The 17,435-nt window shown below is 39.7% G+C and overlaps 2 long non-coding RNA genes across 2 annotated transcripts; one reads left to right on the top strand and one right to left on the bottom strand.

Moving 5' to 3' along the window:
- Positions 1 to 11,981: 11,981 nt before the first annotated feature.
- Positions 11,982 to 12,836, bottom strand: LOC108673952. Its single transcript, XR_001931010.2, has 2 exons — positions 12,762 to 12,836; positions 11,982 to 12,325 (listed from the first exon to the last, which is right to left on the bottom strand). It is a non-coding gene; the product is annotated as an uncharacterized LOC108673952 (long non-coding RNA).
- A 2,155-nt stretch (positions 12,837 to 14,991) lies between these two features.
- On the top strand, positions 14,992 to 16,477 carry LOC125178783. Its single transcript, XR_007157019.1, has 3 exons — positions 14,992 to 15,084; positions 15,560 to 15,643; positions 16,059 to 16,477. It is a non-coding gene; the product is annotated as an uncharacterized LOC125178783 (long non-coding RNA).
- The last annotated feature ends 958 nt before the right edge of the window (positions 16,478 to 17,435 follow it).

A 17,435-nucleotide genomic window follows, 5' to 3' on the forward strand; every position in this document is an offset into this window, starting at 1 on the left:
TTCAAAGATGATCGGATGCAATTCGGAAATAATCTAACGGAATACAAAGTATATTTTTCGAAGCTACAAGACGATCATGCAAATAGAGCGTAAAAAGAGTAGATTTTAGCTCTGAGATTATCGAATTTAGTGTCTAATATACTGTTAAGCTGATCGTGCATAGTGGTCAACAGATTTCAGCATATTTATTATGATTGAATGTACTACGAAATGAGCGTTCGCAGCTCGTACGTGATTGAATGTAGTTCTGAGGTTATCATTTATCTTGACACAGCATTCAGGGTTGAGAAACTTTATTTAGAAGCTATCAAATTTTGCTTCTACGTAGAAGATTGTACTTCATTATTAACAAAATACTAATACGGTTTAAAAATATTAATATCTATAACATTTCATACCAAATCTCTTATTACTGATCATAAAACTTTAATTATTAAATTCATGCAGACAATTGCATGTTTTAGAGTGGGTGATAGAGTGGAAACGTGGGGTGGAACGGGACTGTTGCATGTCTTACGACTTTTTCTTCTTTCTAAACATGAACAAATACCTATATAAAGTACTAAATGGTAATCCAAAGAATTATTTTTATTAATAATCCTCAATCTCTTGCAGATTTGAAGGCAAGGATCAGACAAGAACTCCAGAACATTCGACGAGATGAGACAAAGAGCGAAGAACATTGAACAACTGCTTATAACGTCTCTTGAAATGTACGAGACACATTTAAATTTTCTTTCTACCGAGCTATCTTCATTTTTATTCCTCTTGAAAATAAAACATGGGATGTCATCATGTTTCTATGAACAAATTATGTTCCTATGAACAAACACTTTTATAGCGCCATCGATCATAAGCAAGTAAGAATCGCCACGTGCGCGGGTTTTTTCTTTCTTTACGCTCTTTACGCTCGGAAATCCGTGCCTTCGCCAAAACTTTTCACTGTAAATATATCCGATGGAAATAGAAGAATAATGCTGACTTCATATAGTAACAACTGAATAGCATTTCCATGTCCATGACTCATACCTGTACGTTTTGGGTCGCGTAGCTTAGCTATCTGTTATTAATATTTATTATTATTACTATAATCTTAACTATTAACTGTTATTATTACTATATTATCTATTATTTATTATTATCCTAACTATATTAATTTTTTATGTCGTTCATGCTTTGAATCATCTGATTATAACACTATTCATAAAAAAGTTACTCATTGTAAAGACGATTGTATAAGATGGGCGACTACTCAAATTCTTAGTTCTATTGCTGAAACTTCTCCTGAACTGCACTGCTACAAGATTAAAATGAATAGAGCAATGCTCAAATAATGAGAAATTTCTCTTTTTTTAACGCATTTCTGCACCCGCGTGACTTGCACACTCCTGTTTATGCAGATTCAGCAGCGCCCCCAGTAGCCTGAATTCCTCTGCTCAGCGATGTTAAAGAATCATAATTATTTCATTTTTTACACCTTGACGTTCGTCGCCATTCTACCAGAAACAAACAGAACATCAGCGAATTGCCTTGAGCTCGAGCGATGGAATTTCATGCACTGAGCGACACAATTCGCATCCCTGTATCAGGGTAATCATTGGGTATTACTGATACCCAATGAAAGTGTCAGGGTTATCGCTGGTAATCTCAGATACCCAAAGAAAGTGTCAGGGTAACCGTTGGCTATCACTGATACCCAAAGAGTCAGGGTAATCGTTGGCTATCACTGATACCCAAAGAGTCAGGGTAATCGTTGGCTATCACTGATACCCAAAGAGTCAGGGTAATCGTTGGCTATCACTGATACCCAAAGAGTCAGGGTAATCGTTGGCTATCATTGATACCCAAAGAGTCAGGGTAACCGTTGGCTATCACTGATACCCAAAGAGTCAGGGTAACCGTTGGCTATCACTGATAGCCAAAGAAAGTGTCAGGGTTGTTGAGGCTTCCTATAAATTCTAATTGAAACAAATTTATTCTACAATTATGAAACAATAATTCTTGTATGATCGCTTAAAACGACAAGTTATTAGTAACATTATTCGCTTTGAATAATTTAGATACAATAATTTAAAACTAAATTTAGGGCTCCATCATATTTCCCATTTAAGTTTGATTTCAATTATAAATTCTTTATTCGGCTATCATGCCTCAAAAATTTCGGAATAGTGGCCCTTGAAACACAAAATTGCTATGCTCTATAAGCTGCTACTGAAAAAAATGTCCTCGAAAACCAGAAAATAGGATCAGAAGATAAAACTATATGGGCCTATTTCTTCAGTGCCGACACTTCTATTCAATTCAATTCTAAAACATTTTTTTTATCAAAAAACACGAAGAAAACACGAAGATAAAATGTTCCACGTTGTAAAAATTTCGAAATTTAGCCGAAATGAATCAAGTTTGTTGAAGAATGGCTGCGTGTTGCAGAACTGAAGCTTGGGTAGCTTATATATAGGAGTGTCACGCGTGGCCGCCCCCCACAAGCCCAAGATCCCCCAGCATGTCAGGAGCTATACCTTCACTGCCTCGCCATGACTGAACCTTACCGCAAAGGTGACTCATTTATTACCGTGAAATAAATAATTTAAAAGAAACTGAATATAATAATTAACATGAGAAAGACGTACATCTATCACTTCGTTTAATTACTAATTGGAAATTATCTGTTTATACTGTTTAAAGTATATTTGACAGTATAACGGTATATCTATTGTTCACAGATTTCGCATGTCGAGAATCGGTTTTACAAGCACAGATAATCCATGAGGTGATGAGTCATGCGAGGAATGTGAGTGTCATTCAAGAGGTGGTGAGTCATGCAGCGAATGTAAGAAACGCATTCCTATAGTTTATGCAAAGAATGTGAAAACAGAATGTGAAAACAGAATAGTTTTCACATTCTTATAATAGCTTTTTATCGATTTTGCACATCCAATTTTCATCAATACATAACCGTCTTTAGCGGTATTTAATAAGTAAATTTCAGGACATTTTTACAATTTTGTAAATGGATATCTCCTTCTGGCAAGCTAAGCAAGGAAATGATATCATGGCTGCGGTACATGTAATTTCGAGCTCATCTTGCAGTCCTGATGGTCAGGACATAACCATTTTCCTCCCAAAATCGATTATTGCGTCTGATGGTGCAGGATAATATGGTAATTGACGTGGACCGAGGGCTAGTCAACATAAAAATTAGTTAAATAAAAACCGAATTGACAGTCACTTTGATTTCACTAGATGAATATACTCCAGAGAGTTTTATCTCTTTACATATTTACCTAGCTATTATTTTAAGCTTGAGATTTCCGAAATCAGTTTAATGCTCAGGAACAAAATTCACAGAAATTGGGACTATAAATGTTTCTTCTCACGAAGTTTCTAATAGATTGAAAAATTTGTCAAAAATTCCATCCTCTGTCCGATGACCAGTAAAATTTTGGGTGCTTGGATATCGACGGCGATTTTATACATACTCTACTAAGTTGATCCGACGAAGCTATGGATAAATGATATTTGTTATCATCGAAAATTTTACGTATCAAATTAAAACTCTCATTTACATTTCATAATGCAATCTTTTCTCTCCCTTTAAATGTTTTATGACTTAGTCACTCTGACTTCAGTTTCAAGACCGAGGTTTGATGGCGACACGATAAGCATCCTAGATACGCGCCTCTTACAGCCCCATATGCTCGTAGTTCAAGCAACATAAGCCAACAATCATAGACAAATTTCTGTACGTTCTCGAAATTTTTGTGTTAGCTTGATTCAATGCAATTCTTAGGGGGAACTTATATCGAGAAATGTTGGTTAGTGCACCTTTTCAAAAAGCGGTTTTGCCGACTTCATCCATTAAAAACTTCGTAAATTAGTATTAATTAAGATCTTTCAAACAGTTAAAGTATTTCCTTGTTTTACTTTGATGAAGGAAAAAAATATGATACGCAAAAGATATAACATTTATTTAAAAAGAATCACATATCACAGGCATCACAAAATAATAACATTTCGGCTAGATGGAAATTAGAGACTGAAGCTAACGTCAGGGCGCTGAGGAACAACGAGAAGGGCGCGAGCAGGAGTTACTAAGGGCAGCAGGTGCAGGAGGTGCAGGAGGCGCAGGTGTTACAGCTGCAGGTGTTACAGCTGCAAGTTTTGTATGGGGCAGCAGCTGCAGGTGTTACAGCTGCAGGTGTTACAGCTGCAGGTGTTACAGCTGCAGGTGTTACAGCTGTAGGTGTTACTTGGAGCTGCAGGTGCAGGTGTTACAGCTGTAGGTGTTACTTGGGGCAGCAGCTGCAGGTGTTACAGCTGTAGGTGTTACTTAGGGCAGCAGCTGCAGGTGTTACAGCTGTAGGTGTTACTTGGAGCAGCAGCTGCAGGTGTTACAGCTGCAGGTGTTACTTAGGGCAGCAACTGCAGGTGTTACAGCTGCAGGTGTTACTTAGGGCAGCAACTGCAGGTGTTACAGCTGCAGGTGTTACTTAGGGCAGCAGCTGCATGGCGAGGTGCAGTTGCCGGCGCAGGCCTCCTTGGTTGCGCACCCACAGCTTTCCTTGCCTGCACACAACAGACCCGGTCAGGCTACAGCTACAGTTTAAAGGCCTCAGCTACACTAGTGACACAAGCTACAGCGTAGAGGCCTCAGCTACACTATGTAGACTACATCAACATAATTTCAATCTCAGATACACTATACAGGCTTCAGTAAAGAGGTCTCACAGTTTACACAGACTATTGTGAATGCTACACCTCTGCAATAGGCGCAGTGAATGATGATGGGAAGGAGCGGCACTTCTCTGATAATCATACTGTATACATCCCGATGTGTCTTGATCAAAGAAAAGTAATGCTTCTGCTGTTAAAATGAGTGTTTCGCCAACATGTTTATCCCCCTTATCAAGCTATATCACAAGCTTTATTTGCACAATATATTATTATATCACAATAATGACAAGATCGTTTAAGCGGCACTCACATTTGTCGCACTTGGAGCGACAGTCGCAGTCTTTGCAGTCCGTGCACTTGCTGGAGCAAACCTCCTCGGGACACGGGCACGACTCTGCACAATTCTAGATCTTGTATCTACGTGAGTATTAGCGTTGTTTTGTTCTGTTATCTAATCATGGAAATAACAACAAATATAATCTCACTATTCAAGTCCGAGAAATGTAATGCATGAACGCCCACGAATTTTAACTTTAAGGCGATTTTTGATCATGTTGACCCAGAGCACAGTACTTATGCAGTGACTCTTAAGCTGCACGATAATCGTAGGTGTTGTTTTAACTTTAAAATAAACAATAACTTGCCAGTGTGTTTTTTTCGACCTATTAGAGGTGAGTCTCTTAATTGGGCTACGACTTAATTCATGCTAATTCCGGCACTGTTTACAACCGGCAACGCAGACGCGCGCGCATATTTTACGTCGTGTATAGTGTTTTTACGGTTCAAATTGAATTTCTAGTTAGTTTCTTCGAATTAGATGAAATTTGCATGGAGCAATATTTTTTATTTCATTTGAACTTGCCCATTCAGTTGTAAATAACCAACGAGTTTGTAACAACTCCTACCAGTTGAAAAATGATCAACTAAAAAAACTAAGATTTATGTGGGAATCATGGAAGCCACATTAAGAAATGGACATACATCGTGAAACATTGAGTGAAGTGTAAGTAAGTTTTTACGTTGTCCATTCGCACCCAGCGCACCCCCCCCCCACACCAAACATCCCTCAACTCTGCTACCATACATTCATACATAACATACATACATAACATACATTCATAACATACATACATAACATATATACATAACATTCATTCATACATAACATACATTCATACATAACATACATACATTCATACATAGCACAAATACATAACATACATACATAACATGCATTCATACATAACGTACAACATATACATGCATCACATACATTCATATATCACATACATTCATACATCACTCATATTCATACATCAAATACATTCATACATCACTCTCACTACCAAGAGCAGGTAGAACTAACAGTAATGCTGACGAATAAGGATAGACTAGAACTTGTAGTTATGCTGCATGTTGTAATTCCGTATTGTAGCTCAGTAAACAGGAAACGTAGTTAAAATTCGTATAAAATGTGACAAAAATTCATGTAAAACATGTGCGCGTGTTTTTAAGCAGCCTAGTATATGTTGTTGTCTAATTCAAACGAAGATAAATTTTATGTGATAGATAATGAGGTAGAATTCAACTGTGTAATTCTATTTGATTCATTTATTGATTTCTCATACGTAATGAGGCACGCACATTAAAAAATATTACTCTGGAATGTCACGTTCTTAATGAGAGACTGAAAAACAACTATGGTAAAATTAAAAATGCACGCTTGTTAGAGAACTCGATTTCCTCGAACAAGCTTTATTTTATTGATAATTGTTGTAGCTATGGAGCAACGAGCTTCCCAACGATGTAAATTGTAAACATTGAACACTTGCATAGAGTTATCAACTCGGCGCCAAATGTTTATTAAACAATTCTAGCGCTATGCGCATTTGGCCTTTTCACGTGTTTTAATTCTATATTATATGTATTGATGATTAGAACATAACCGATTTATCTTTCAATAGCAGCAAATGAAATGCTTACGGCTAGACCTTGTACTTCTATGAAAAGTTTTCTATGGGCATTGCTATGGGAATTATTAACATGATGTATCACCGACATCTCGGGCAAGGTTAAGTAAATCCCATGCATCCTCTATGAAAAGATCACATATTATTATTACTTATATTTAGCCGAGAACTTCTCATGGTCACTTCATTTCTGACGCGGAGTTTTGCTCACGGAACCAATGAATGCCCTACAGCCGTTGTTAAGCCAGGCTATATAAGCGGTAGCTGCGAGAAAATCTACAATAACTCCTCGAACTCAGCCGAGTACGCACGCGCCTTCTACTGAACTATCAACACCGTCATCATGCCCAAGCCTTGCTGCCAAGGTGAGTGTGACACCCGACTTCTATTTCTTAATAGTAACCGACATTTTTTACCTGAAGTAAACACTATTAAAGGAAGGTGAATATATCCTCTTATCTTCGAATAATATATTTCATCCGGCACAGAAGAAAAACTTTGAACAATTTCTACAATTTCTAGGTTTTGACGACGAAAAAACATTGATTTGTTTCAAAGGACGCGTACAAAGATTACAGGAGTTGTGGGAGGGAAGAGGTGATAATAATGCAGAAGTTTATTTTCTTGATGCATTGCCTTCTGACTGAGCTCGGTGAAGTCGTGTGCTGCGTGCCTGTCGTGTGCATCTGTGCCATGGGTTGTACATTGCTTAATGCCGTGTACAGCAGCAGGTTGTACAATGTACATTGCTTAATGCCGTGTACAGCGGCAGGTTGTACATTGTTCATTGCTTAATGCCGTATACAGCGGCATGTTGTACATTGTTCGTTGCTTAATGTCGTGTACAGTAGCAGGTTATGTACATTATTAATGTCGTGTACAGCAGCAGATTGTACATTGTACGTTGCTTAACTGGTGACGTGTGCCGCAGAGTCGTGCCCGTGTCCCGAGGAGGTTTGCTCCAGCAAGTGCACGGACTGCAAAGACTGCGACTGCCGCTCCAAGTGCGACAAATGTGAGTGCCGCTTAAAAGATGTTATGTTCATTGTGATATAAAATTAATAATATATTGTGATATTGTGCAAATTACGATTGTGAAATAACTGGACTAGGGAGAGAAACGTCCTGCTCGAATATGTATGGGTGCTGGCAATGCTTCCATTTCCAAGCTTTATTTTTCTTTACTGGTGATATATCGGAAACGGGATATGTTTAAGGGAAGGGCAGCTTGTTAACTCGTAATTTACTGTAGGCATTGAAGCAGCGTAACATTCACTGTAGCCTGTATACTGTAGCTGAGGGACTAAACTGTAGCAGAAGCCTGCATACTTTACTGTATACTGGAGCTGTATACTGGAGCTGTATACTGGAGCTGTATACTGGAGCTGCATACTGGAGCTGTATACTGGAGCTGTATATTGTAGATGACCGTTTGCCGCCCTCTGTGTGCAGGCAAAGAGAGCTGCGGGTGTGCGACCAAGGAGGCGTGCGCCGGCAACTGCACCTCTCCCTGCAGCTGCTGCCCTAAGTAACAACTGCAGCTGTAACACCTGCAGCTGCTGCCCTAAGTAACCCCTACAGCTATAACACCTGCAGCTGCTGAGCTGCCGCCCCAAGTAACACCTGCAGCTGTAACACCTGCAGCTGCTGCCCTAAGTAACACCTGCTCACGCCGCTTCTCGTTGTTACTCAGCGCCCTGGATCGAGTTGGCCTACGTCTCTCATTTACGTGCAGTCGAAATGTTATTTTTTTGTGATGCCTGTGATACGTTATTCATTTTATTAAATGTAACATCTTTTGGGTATCATATTTTTCCTTCAACAAACAAAGAAAAACAAAGAAATACTCGAACTGTTGGAAAGTTCCTGAAATAATTCTGATTTGCGGAGTTTCTTGAAGAACAAGTCGGCAAAACCGCTTTTTAAAATAATGCTCTAGCACAAAGCCCTCATTTCTCAATATAAGTTCTCCGTAAGAAGGGCATCGAATCGAACAAACACGAAAGTTTCGAGAACGTACAGAGATTTGTCTATGATTAAGGGCTTATGTTGCTTGAACTATGAGCATAAGGGGCTGTAAGAGGCGCGTATCTAGGATACTTATCGCGTCGGAATATTACCTCGGTCTTGAAACTGAATTCAGAGTGACTAACTCATAGGACATTTAAAGGGAGAGAAAAGATTGCATTATGAAATGGAAATGAGAGTTTTAATTTGATACGTAAAACTTTCGATGATAAACAATTAATATTCTATTCGATTGTTAAAACAGGAACCAAATGAAGGAGTTCCACTCTAGATATTGGTTTGAACGGACGTTCTTTAAAATGACGGTAGTTAGTAGTAGTAGTATGATGGTTTACTATCGTTTCAGCTATCATGCTATTTCGCACCAGAGGTCAAAACATAACATCGCCAGCAAGGCGGAAGATCTCAATTATTCAAAATCTCAAGTCAATCATCACCCACAAGGGGCGGAAGGTCTCAAATGTCCAGCCCGCCGAAGCTGGCGCGAGAGAAGCAGCGTTAGCATCTCAAAGAGACGAAGTGACAAGGAGGGACAGGTGAAAAGCAACAGAAACGAAGACACTCGAACAAGAGGTCGTTTACACGGGACGTCGGCCGCCCGCACGAGAAAGACAGAAAAGGGAAATATAAGGTAGTAATAATATTACCTACATAATAACTTAAACCCACAACTGAGACCTGCAGTCAGACAACGCGGGCTCAGCGGTGGGGCGCTCAGGAACAATCCCCCTAGGAGCGTGAAATCTCATAGGACTTCTGACGAGCACAGATACCCGTCAGAAGTCCCCCCTGAGGGGTGACGGTAGTTAGTTGCGAAATAATTGAACAGATGCGTAATTTTGGCCAATCATGGTGTTTGGAAAGACAAGACTTTAGGATAACAGGATTCAGGATAACGTGAATTTTCAAAGCCCATATATAATTTATCCCCGAACACGTCAGATGAACTTCGTAGAGTTTGTATAAAATCGCCGTAGATATCCAAGCAGCCGAAATTTTATTGGTCCTCGGACTAGAGGACGGAATTTTTGATAAATTTTCCAATCTATTATAACTTCGTGAGAAGAAAAATTCATAGTCCCAATTTCTGTGCATTTTGTTCCTGAGCTTTAAACTGATTTCTGGAATCAGAAGTTTAAAATAATGGCTATGGGTAAATAAGTGAAGTGATCGAACCCTCTGGAGTATATTCAGATATTGAAAACAACGTGACTTTCAATTCGGTTTTTAGTTAGCTATAGTTTTTTATGTTAACTAGCCTAGATTCGTATACATGCAGAAAAAGAGGTTCGTTGTTGGTTCAGTTTTTTATATAAACATTATTGATTGGCTTGTGACTGACCAAGTTTTTTAGTAGCGATTAGTTTGCCGGACTTATATTATTGTTAGACATTCCATTAAATGCATGCAGGAATGCTCGATGGTTTGCAGTGGTGTCGTTTGTCAGCCGACAGGCTGATTGAAATTGTCACCAATATACAATGTTCGATGATAGTTCTATCGCCCCCTCGTATTCGTACGAATCTCAGTTGAAGACACTAGATTTGATAGGTACTAGCAAATTATATATATATATTTTCCATCATCCTGTGCTGATGTAATGTCCCAGTCTCTCTGCTTCTCTCTCTCCTGCCAGTGACATGTGCTCCCTGTTGTTGTTGCCGCGTGTCGAGCGCTGGTGTACGTCTCCGCTGTTGCTTTCTTGCCCTCCTGGGCCTATACTTATAAAAAAAGTTAAGAGATCGTAAGTTCATCAGCCAATCATTGAGGGCCTTTCAAGCCAAATCCACCAATCATAGACAAGAAAATAGAGCGTAAGTACTTACGTTCACTTAGCGAGTTTTGAAAGTACGGCGCCAGGGAGTTCCTTCGGTACAGGACCTGGCGCTACTCCTTGTGGGTGAACAGCCCGTGATAGTTCAGTAATAATTCTCAGTGGCTTAAATTCCGTCTTTATGTGTAACTCGACGGTTTGTCAGGCCAAAAGCGGTTATAAAGTTGGTATAATTATAGTTTTCTTTATTTTAATGTTTATTCGAAAATTTTGCTCATCTGTCCATGACGCCATCGAAGAACTCGGATGGGAACTTATTATAGATAGGAGCTAAGCTCTGTCCATATTTGCCACATATTCAGGAAATACGATGAAACTGAGAGATGATATTAATTTTATTGGACTAAATTTTCAAGGCGATGCGGAGTAACTCGTTGATTGTTCAGGTTGAACAGGATTTAATGTTTCTGATTATTGTTGATAAAAAGACGTTGATCTTGCACCTTCTGAGAAGACGACTGTACAGTCTGCTGTCGATGATGGTAATTTGATTCACTAAAATGTAATTTCAGCGGTCCATGAACGGCTCTATAGATTACCTTCATCGGATGACGTCTTAAATCACGTAAATAACCTCCATTAATTGTCTCAATGTTTCTGTGGAGAGACAGACTTTAATTTTTATCGTCAAGTTCTGTAATTTTTGTGTTGCGTTCCCAGCATTGGAAGAGCTTTGGGTGAATATTTTTTAAGAACCGTTATCCTGCGAACATAATCACCTAAGAGAGATATTGAATAAGCATCGTTCTTCCTCCTCATGATCGAGTGTTTGAATATAATTAAAAGCCCAGTTTTTTGTCTGGCATTCTACCGAAGCCTAATCTTGGTTTTGACTGTGAGCAGCGACTTCACTTCAAGGCCTCTTTTAAAAGTCTTCATTTTTTGGAATTCTTCGCTGTATATTCATTGTGAAGTCTTACTACTTTCTGTCAATTTTCCAATGTGATGTTTTTTTTCCTATCAGTGGGATGTAAATTAACTAAACTCTCATTCATCGTTCACATTTTGATAAGCGGCTTGAAAAGTCAGCTTTAGCGTCGATTGCCACATCCTATGATATTTACGTTGCCGACTTAGTATTGTTGTTGCTTCTTAATTGATCTATATACATGAGAGTAGATATGAATGTCGCACAATAAACGATATTATGTTCTCACAGTCTCGTGTCTTTCACCTTACGTCCACTATATCTGTGCGTTGTTGCATAATAGCTTAACTGAGTCCCAAGTTGATTGAGTTAATCATACGCCCAAGCTCGCTTGTTGACTGCATGAAGTGAACCCGCTGCAAAGGATGTCCTGACTCAAAGAAATTTCAAAAAGTCAAACTCTTTGTGCTTGAGATAACCTGAAACTTGGTCGTATTTAATGAGTGCTTCCCGGATCACCTATCTCTGTTCAGTATCTAACGCAATCTCTCACTTTCAGTTTATGTTTTCTTGTAACTAGAAAATTGATTCGGGATGAAAAATTTGATTTTAAATAGAAAATACACTTTATTTCAATTAGGTATCACATGCAACACATTAAGCTAACTTAACAAAAAGGTTGGGAAGGAACGAGGCTTCGGTACGGGACCGCGGACAACACTGCGTCGCTCTCAGTCCGGGCGAGAAGCAGCGTTGGGAGCAGGGGTTACTTAGGGCAGCAGATGCAGGTGTTACTTAGGGCAGCAGCTGCAGGTGTTACAGCTGCAGGGGTTACTTAGGGCAGCAGCTGCAGGTGTTACAGCTGTAGGTGTTACTTAGGGCAGCAGCTGCAGGGAGAGGTGCAGTTGCCGGCGCACGCCTCCTTGGTTGCGCACCCGCAGCTTTCCTTGCCTGCACACAACAGACCCGGTCAGGCTACAGCTACAGTTTAAAGGCCCCAGCTACACTACATAGACTACAGCTACAGCATAGAGGCCTCGGCTACACTATACAGACTACATCAACATAATTTCGATCTCAGCTACACTATACAGGCTTCAGTAAAGAGGTCTCACATTATACACAGGCTATTGTGAATGTTACGCTTCTTCACTATATAGGCGCTGTGAATAATGATGGGAGGGAGCTGTACTTCTCTCATAAACAAACTGTATACATCCCAATGTCTCTTGATCAAGGAAATTAAAGAAATGCTTCTGTTGTGAAAATGAGTGATTCGCCAGGATGTTTATCTCCCTTATCCAGTTATTTCACAATCTAAATTCGCACAATATCACATTACATTATTTTATCACAATGAAAATAACATCGTTTAAGCGGCACTCACATTTGTCGCACTTGGAGCGGCAGTCGCAGTCTTTGCAGTCCGTGCACTTGCTGGAGCAAACCTCCTCGGGACACGGGCACATGTGACCAGTTAAACAACGTACACTGTACAATATGCTGCTGTACACGACATTAAGCAATGTACAACCTGCTGCTGTACACGACATTAAACAATGTACAACCTGCTGCTGTACACACGGAAGGCACGCAGTACACGACTACACAGACAGAAATTCTCGTGTTGGGCGAACAAAACTGAAATATTTAACGAAAATTTATATTATCGTGCGTTTCTGACAGACTATCCATTTCCTTCAAAGACTAAAAACTTCAATCGTCCTCCGTTACTGCATAATATAGAAGACTATATAAAAACATTGTCCGGTATTTCCAATGTTACTTGCTAGATCCTTCTTACCTTGGCAGCAAGGCTTAGGCATGGTGGTGGTGGTAGATGGAGGCAGGACTACGTAAACTTCTGATGCAAGTTAGTCTTTTTCTGTGAAGTGACAGCGCGGACCCTGCTTATATACCCGGCACCGGTGCCGCAGCTAGCTGCAGCTGACAGGACGAGGTTTCGTGAGCAGCTCAGCGTTGTGCTCACTGCTCACGACACCGCGGTCACGAATTTTCTAGATCTTGTATCTACGTGAGTATTAGCGTTGTTTTGTTCTGTTATCTAATCATGGAAATAACAACAAATATAATCTCACTATTCAAGTCCGAGAAATGTAATGCATGAACGCCCACGAACTTTTAACTTTAAGACTATTTTTAATCATGTTGACCCAGAGCGCAGTACTTATGCAGTGACTCTTAAGCTGCACGATAATCGTAGGTATTATATTTAAATCTCAAATATACAATAACTCGTCAAAGAAAGGTGAGTCTGTTGGCCTACGATTTCATGCTAATTCCTTACGTCGTGTATAGTGTTTTTACGGTTCAAATTGAATTTCTAGTTATTTTCTTCGAATTGGATGAAATTTGCATAGAGTAATATTTTTTATTTCATTTGAACTTGCCCATTCAGTTGTAAATAACCAACGAGTTTGTAACAACTCCTACCAGTTGAAAAATGATCAACTAAAAAACTTAGATTTATTAAGGAATCATGGAAGCCACATTAAGAAATGGACAAACATCGTGAAACATTGAGTGAAGTGTAAATAAGTTTTTACGTTGTCCATTCACACCGCAGCGCACCCACCCCCACACCAAACATACATAACATACATACATTCATACATACATACATGACATACATTCATACATAACATACATACATAACATACATTCATACATCACATACATCCATACATCACTCTCACTACCTAGAGCAGATAGACCTAACAGTAATGCTGACTAGTAAGGGTGGATAGACTAGCGCGTGTAATATGTAGTCGCGCTGCATATAGTAATTCCGTATTGTAGCTCAGTAAATAGGAAACGTAGTTAAAATTCGTGTAAAAAGTGACAGAAAATTCATGTAAAACCTTTGTGCGTGTTTTTAAGAGGCCTAGTATATGTTATTGTCTAATTCAAATGAAGATAAATTTTATGTGATAGATAATGAGGTAGAATTCAACTTGTAATTCTATTTTATTTATTTATTGATATCTCGTACGTTTTGAGGAACACATACATTAAAAAATATTACCCTGGAAAGTCGCGTTCTTAATGAGAGACTGAAAATAACAATGGTTGAAATAAAAATGCACGCTTCATTTTGAACACGATTTCCTCGAATAAGCTTTATTTTATTGATAATTGTTGTAGCGATGGAGCAACGAGCTTCCCAACGATGTAAATTGTAAACATTGAACACTTTTATAGAGTTATCAACTCAGCGCCAAATGTTTATTAAACAATTCTAGCGCTATGCGCATTTGGCCTTTTCACGTGTTTACATTCTGTATTATATTGATGATTAGAACATAACCGATTTATCCTTCAATAGCTGCACATGAAATGCTCACGACTAGACCTTGTACCTCTATGAAAAGTTTTCTACAGGCATTACTATGGGAATTATTTATATAATGTATCACCGACATCCAGGGCAAGGTTGAGTAAATCCCATCCTTTATGCAAAGATCACATAAATTACTTATATTTAGCCGAGAACTTCTCATGGTCACTTCATTTCTGACGCGGAGTTTTGCTCACGGAACCAATGAATGCCCCACAGCCGTTGTTAAGCCAGGCTATATAAGCGGTAGCGTGCGAGAAAATCTACATTAACTCCTCGAACTCAGCCGAGTACGCACGCGCCTTCTACTGAACTATCAACACCGTCATCATGCCCAAGCCTTGCTGCCAAGGTGAGTGTGACACCCGACTTCTATTTGTTAATAGTAACCGACATTTTTTACCTGGAGTAAACACTATTAAAGGAAGGTGAATATATCCTCTTATCTTCGAATAATATATTTCATCCGGCACAGAAGAAAAACTTTGAACAATTTCTACAATTTCTAGGTTTTGACGACGAAAAAACATTGATTTGTTTCAAAGGACGCGTACAAAGATTACAGGAGTTGTGGGAGGGAAGAGGTGATAATAATGCAGAAGTTTATTTTCTTGATGCATTGCCTTCTGACTGAGCTCGGTGAAGTCGTGTGCTGCGTGCCTGTCGTGTGCATCTGTGCCATGGGTTGTACATTGCTTAATGCCGTGTACAGCAGCAGGTTGTACAATGTACATTGCTTAATGCCGTGTACAGCGGCAGGTTGTACATTGTTCATTGCTTAATGCCGTATACAGCGGCATGTTGTACATTGTTCGTTGCTTAAGCAGAGTCGTGCCCGTGTCCCGAGGAGGTTTGCTCCAGCAAGTGCACGGACTGCAAAGACTGCGACTGCCGCTCCAAGTGCGACAAATGTGAGTGCCGCTTAAATGATGTTATGGTTATTGTGATATAATAATATATTGTGATATTGTGCAAATAAAAATTGTGAAATAACTAGAGTAGGGAGAGAAAGGACATGGCAAAACACTTATTTTCACAACAGAAGCATTACTTTTCTTTGATCAAGAGACATCGGAAGCAGTATGTTTACGAGAGAAGTCAGCTCCCTCCCATCATTGTTCACAGCTCCTAGTGAAGAAGCGTAACATTCACAATAACCTGTGTAAACTGTGAGACCTCTTTACTGAAGCCTGTATAGTGTAGCTGAGATCGAAATTATGTTGATGTAGTCTACATAGTGTAGCTGAGGCCTCTACGCTGTAGTCTGTATAGTGTAGCCGAGGCCTCTATGCTGTAGCTGTAGCCTGACCGGGTTCTTGTGTGCAGGCAAAGAGAGCTGCGGCTGTGCGACCAAGGAGGCCTGCGCCGGCAACTGCACCTCTCCCTGCAGCTGCTGCCCTAAGTAACACCTACAGCTGTAATACCTGCACCTGCTGCCCTAAGTAACCGCTGCAGCTGCTGCTCTAAGTAACCCCTACAGCTGTAACACCTGCAGCTGCTGCCCTAAGTAACCGCTACAGCTGCTGCCCCAATTAACCCCTACAGCTGCTGCCCCAAGTAACCCCTGCTCTCAGCCCTGCTTCTCGCCTGGACTGAGCGCGACGCAATGCACAAGGCGTTGGTCGCATGTCGCAGTGAAGTCCACGGCCCCGTCCCGAGCCTCGTTCCTTTCCAACTTTTTTGTTAAGCTAGCTTAATGTGTTGCATGTGATACCTACTTGAAATAAAGTGTATTTTCTATTTAATATCCAATTTTTCATCCCGAATCTATTTTCTAATTAAAAGAAAACCTAAACCGAAAGTGAGTGATTGCGTTAGATACTGAGAAGAGTTAGGTGATCCGGGAAGCACTCATTAAATACGACCACGTTTCTGGTTATCTCAAGCACAGAGAGAGATTGACTTTTGAAATTTCATCGAGTCAGGACATCTTTTCCAGCGGGTTCACTTCATGCAGTCAACAAGCGAGCTTGGACGTATGATTAACTCTATCAATTAACTTGGGACTCAGTTAACCTATTATGCAACACCGCACAGGAATAGTGGATGCAAGGTGAAGACATGAAACTGTGAGAACATAATATCGTTTATTGTGCGACATTCATATCTACTCTCATGTATATAGATCAACTATGAAGCAACAACAATACAAAGTCGTCAAAGTAAATATCTTAGGATGTGGCAATCGACGCAAAGGCCGACTTTTCATGCCGCTTATTTTGGAGACTCAAAATGCGATCGATGATTGAGAGTTGAATCAATTTGTAACACACTGATAGGAAAAATCCATCACATTAGTGAATTTAGAGATAGTAGAGAAACTTCACAGGAAATATACAGCAAATAATTTCAGGAGACAAAATGAAGACTTAAAAGAGGCCTTGAACAAGGGGAGAGTCGCTGCTCAGAGTCAAAACCGAAATTAGGCCTCCGTAGAATGCCAGACAAAAACTGGGCTTTTAATTATATTCAAACACTATATCAAGAGGAAAGAGAACGATGTATATTCAATGCCTCTCTTAGGTGATTATGTTCGCAGGATAAAGGTTCTTACAAACAATAGCTTTTCCAGTGCTAGGAACGTAACACAAAAAATACAGAACTTGAGGAAAGAAATTAAAAGTCGTTCTCTCCACAGAAACATTGAGACAATTAATGGAGCTTATTTACGTGATTTAAGACGTCATCCGATGAAGGTAATCT

This window comes from Hyalella azteca, unplaced genomic scaffold (assembly GCF_000764305.2).
Source record: "Hyalella azteca isolate HAZT.00-mixed unplaced genomic scaffold, Hazt_2.0.2 contig12691, whole genome shotgun sequence".
NCBI classification, from domain to species: domain Eukaryota; kingdom Metazoa; phylum Arthropoda; class Malacostraca; order Amphipoda; family Hyalellidae; genus Hyalella; species Hyalella azteca.